Raw genomic sequence first — 5,240 nt, forward strand, 5'->3', positions numbered from 1 at the left:
TTTGCAATTAATACCTTTAATCCCAAGGAAACGTATTGATGCCGATCTAACAACTATTCTATCAAAATACCACAAGGATAGATCGATTATAGTTGGATCCTCTTTTACCGAAACAAGTATTGTGCACACTAAAGATTTATATAACCAAGTCATAAATCTTCTGTCTCTTCTTTGTCTTCAAATCTTCTTAGATATTCAATAAACACCTGCACACAACTACTTGAATCTCTTGTGATCAATCACACACAGAATGGTGTCTGTTAACAATGGATTATCACAAGATCGTCTTTAGCACTAACAACAGTCTAAAGATCCCTGTCGAAACCTTGAACTAGTTTGAGTGAATCTTATATCAGAAGAGAAGATTCTCAAGCATAAAGAAACTAGGTGCAATCAAAGTTCAACCACCATTAGTCAATCAAATCAATATGAAAACAAAAGATAAACCGCAATTATCTAGTTTCCCACCAACGGTACACGCTATATCTTCTCAATCCCAAAGAATACTTTAAACTGAGCGGCCGTAAGAGATTTCACTTAATTAGGTTACTCTCCTCTCCGAATAGGTGGCTTCACCAGTAACAATACAAAAGAGGAAGTTTACTGTCAAGAAGGATTAGTTTGATAGAAAGGAAAACTTCAAGTATTTATAAACAAGGAAGTTTGGACACCAAGGAATTTCCAAAACCGAAAATATTCTCAAGATATTCTATAATAATTTCCATATTCGGTTTTTATAATTCCTGAGAATGATCTGTCCAAAATAATGATCAAAAATCTCCTTGGAAAACTTTAACTAGCAAATGCACATTACTAATTATTTTTTTCCATATATAATTAAAAACCTTATTTAAAAGATTCTTAACTTATTTAATTTCGATCCTGGGATTTACTTCCTTCTTAGCCGTTAAGGAATATCTTTGAACAATAAAAAATATACGCATTACTGCATGTGTTCAAAGTGTGTCGACATCTTTTCTTTGTAAGTCCTCTTTCATACTTACTCACTTGAAACCGATTTACCACACTTCCAAACAAGTTTAGAATTGGTTCATCTTACTTTCAAGAGTTATGCGATTGATCAAGAACTTCTCAATCACAAATCATGGGTTTAACGGTTCTACCAAAACAAGTTTCGGTTCTACCTCCATGTGAGTATTGTGCATAGTCACACTAGCTTCCCAAAATTCGGTTGACTAGGTACTAGGATCGGTTCCCCACATATATATGGTATCTAACTCATATGTGCTGCACATGTCCATAGGATCGGTTTCCCTTTGCCTGAAAACGTGTTGCACATGTCCATAGAATCGGTTCCCCTTTCTGCTATAAACCTTGCAGCACCCCATACAAGGATCGATTCCCCTTTGTGATGCGTTGCACCTCTTACTAGGATCGGTTCCCCTTTACCTAGTGTTAGGCCTTACAAACTACACAAAATCGATCATACCAACATGTGATTACTTAAGATGGTTTCACTAATAAAAGTCATACCAATACAAAAGTCAGGCCTCATGTGAATAATTTTACCAAGAACACAAACAAGTCATGACCGGTTATACTAATCACACATATTGGTCGTTCGTAAGATATGGAATGAAGAACAACCCCAATAAAACCTGACGATTTCCTTTTCGGTTCACAAACAAAGTTCATGAACTTACTTCCTTAAAACACATGTAACAACATTGTTTCCTAGGATGAAATCCTCACCTCATACACATACATAATCACAATAGAATTCATACGATTATGTTGATGTCTTATCTACAAGGTTTAATGGTTAAGCAATAAACCTCGTATTGAATTTCTTAATACTATGTCTATCTAGAGTGTTCATGCTTCACAGTTTTGTTTTCAATATGCACGACTTGAAAGATACGTTAGGGAATGAAACAGTTCAGGTCAAATATCACTAACTTCAAGTGGAAGGATGATGTTGTGGTTGTAGCTCCGTACTTCTTCACTTCTTCAAGTCTTCACAATACTTGTAATGTCTCATATCCTAATACTTTCAAGCTAACCTATACGAAGTTGACTCTAGTATATTTAATCAAGATACTCTTAAATGAGTTTTGGTTCACTGAAATATGACAACCAAACTTAACATACCAACGCTTGGTGGGTTCAACCGAGCTATGCTCTAACAAAAGTACTTCAAACCAAAGTGCTAAAAGTGAGATTTTCATGATTAACATTGTGAATATTACCATAAAAAAATTCTTACTATATCAGGTGAATATTTTTTCAAATCCGAACATATTTCCCCAAATTCGATCTTGAACAAATTTCAGATAACCGGTTGCTGAAACATCTGGATCGAATCTTTTTTCTTCAGTAGAGCTTACTCCCTTCAAAGCTTGATATCTTTGAAAGCACGTGTTATCTACAAAATTTGTAAGATCATGCTTCCCTTTGATCAAGTCAGGATACTTGATTTTCTCAATGTCTCCAGGAGGAATAAATGAATTCAAGACAAACTTGTCAGTTTCAGAGATTTCTTCTCTTGATTTCCTCTTTCTCATACTTGCGAAAATATGAAAAACCCTAATTACGGTTTTGACCAATCTTCCCCAATATGTTTGAACACCTAGCAATAGATTATCTTTTATAGGAAGACTTGAAATCAAAGACCGGAAATATGTAGTTTTAGGAAATACTATCAAAATCGAAAACCAAGGCTTGTGGGGAAACAATTCCGATTTTGTATCTAGGTCTTTCTTTTGGAAAACCAGTTTTTCATGGACTGGATCTTTATTTCGGATTGATTCCATGTTTTGTCCAAAAATCTGTTTACTCTTTTATTACAAGAATTTGATAAGGGTACATTAATTAAATACCCTTAGTTATGACACCATTCAAATATACCCTTATGACAAAATAAATATACCCTACCTCCTTCTAGAAGGCAGATCCCGAAATGTCAGATTACATAAATACCCTTCCATACAGCTACGACTCATTTGTTTCCTCCCGTTCTTTTTTTTCCCATGTTTTTCTTCCATCTCTCTAACAGCGGAACATAAACCACAATCATAAATATGAAAAAGCTGAATGAACCAATCGAGAAATTGAATTATAATTCATCAAATACAAGTTACCGATACCATTTGAGGTTTAAGAAGATCAAAATCAAAACAAGAACCATCAAAGAAGAAGAAGAAAAGTTGGGGTAAATTGATTTTTCCATAATCGATTTACCGTCATCTTCAACAATTTCGATTTGAAGATTCAAAGAAAGGTACACACAGATTTAGTCGTGATTGTATTTCAAATAAGTTAGATTTTGATTTCTTAAAGTTTGAAACAAGTTGATTTTGAATTAGTTATTATCAGTTAGTCATTCTTCAGGGGATATTGATGCATGTGAATTTCTTAAACTGATTTGTTATAACTAATACAGATGCATGTTTAATTTGATTAGATTTGGTACCAATTTTATTGATCTTGTTAAATTTTATTTTATTTTTTCGATGATTTTTTTTTATCAAATCTTTTGAATTGCTTTTTTTAATTAGCTAGAGTGGAATAAAATTACTGTAACGAAGAGGCTATAAGCTGATAATGATGATAAGATTGACGTAGCTTAACCTGTTGAAACTAGTGTTTTACCAACATCAGTATTTGAAACACATATCATGTAAATTGGATGTGAAAGGTTTATGTCTTAGAACCATGATGGTTTTGCTATAGTTTGTAGTAGATTGATTGATGAATCAGACATATTTTTTTTGCTTTTGGGTTTGATTTAATGGATTCGAAAACAGTGACATTTTTGTATTTTTCGCAAAATTCTTATTCAGTTTCTTAGTCAAGGTGTTCTTAAATAGTACAAAAATGAGTGCTTGATTGGTAATGTGTACTTGTATCACTCTTTTTTTCTCTCATAAATTTACTCTTTGAATTGCTTGTTTAATTTGTTGATGTTAAATAATTTTGAGTTGAAGTTGTGATAATTATGAGGCTATGTGAAACAATGTCGGTATAGTAGTAACGGATACGACTCATAGATTTTAAGGACCTGACATTATAGTTTTGATCACTAGAACGTTGGTGTGTATATAATATGTGAGCCCTAATGTTCTCTACCAACTTGTTAGTTGTCATCAAAAAGTTGTTTATTAGTGCAAAATACAAGAAGTTAATGATCCTACCAACCCTGCGAATGGTTCTTTGTGGTCAGGCTTCTTTCTGTTTAGTTTCCTAGTGTTTGATAATTCAAGGATTGATATATCCTAACTATTTTCTAGCATGAGTGAAAAACTTATGAATAAATGAATGGCAAATTTAAACATGGAAAATAATTCCAGAAACTAAACATAGTAAAGCATGCAATTTTTTTCCAGAAAACTAGTGTCAACAACCAAAGTTGACGCCAATAACTGGGATCAACAACGGAAGTTGATACTACAAAACTGGAATCAAATGGAAATTTCTTTCCAGGAACTGGTTGTTGACACCAATAACTGGGATCAACAATCAAAGTTGATACCAAAGAAATGGAATCCATGGACATGTTCTTCCAGGAACTAGTGTCAACAATAAAAGTTGGCACCAATGACTGGGATCAACAACTGGAGTTGATACCAAAGTCCGTTCGGAAATAAAAACTGTATTTAGTAAATGAAAATTATATGTTATGTATAATTGGGAATGCTAACTATTTTTATTCTTTGACAACAGATTAAAAAAACTTAAATGAGGAAACCATCAAAAGCAAAGTTGAAGAATAAAGTGCAAGAAGAGAAGGAATCACCAGAAGTTAAGAAAGGTAAAGCACCAAAAGCAAAGACGAAGAAGAAAACGCAAGAAGGGGAGGAATCCTCGGAAGTTCTAAAAGGTAAAAGTGAACGAATTTCATATGTACGTAGTTGACTAAACTAAGAAGATGCAGAATAAGAGAGTCTAGATGGTAGTATGAATCTTGACAGAAATGGTGCATGCAAGCTAGAGGAGAACCATCAACAGCAAGAGGAGGAGGAGGAGCAACTAGACCAACAAGTTACCCATACCGACTCAGTTGAAGCCATAGTCTAATGTCTATGATAGTATATGTATGATAGTGGTATTTAACATCTTATAGTGTATGTCTGTACATGGTGCTCAACAACATTTTAATGTATATGTCTGAAAAACATCTTATTGTGCTTAAACAACATTTTAATGTATGTCTGAAAAACATCTTATTGTGCTTAAACATCTTAATGTAAGTACGAAGAAGTTCTATAACTAAATGACTG

General features: G+C 33.4%; 1 long non-coding RNA gene across 1 annotated transcript; it reads left to right on the plus strand.

The window, feature by feature from the left end:
• The first annotated feature begins 2,985 nt into the window (after window positions 1-2,985).
• LOC113361911 lies at window positions 2,986-4,833 on the plus strand. The gene is made up of 2 exons (XR_003365410.1): window positions 2,986-3,241; window positions 4,684-4,833. It is a non-coding gene; the product is annotated as an uncharacterized LOC113361911 (long non-coding RNA).
• The last annotated feature ends 407 nt before the right edge of the window (window positions 4,834-5,240 follow it).

The sequence above is a fragment of the Papaver somniferum genome, chromosome 3 (assembly GCF_003573695.1).
Source record: "Papaver somniferum cultivar HN1 chromosome 3, ASM357369v1, whole genome shotgun sequence".
Lineage (NCBI taxonomy): Eukaryota > Viridiplantae > Streptophyta > Magnoliopsida > Ranunculales > Papaveraceae > Papaver > Papaver somniferum.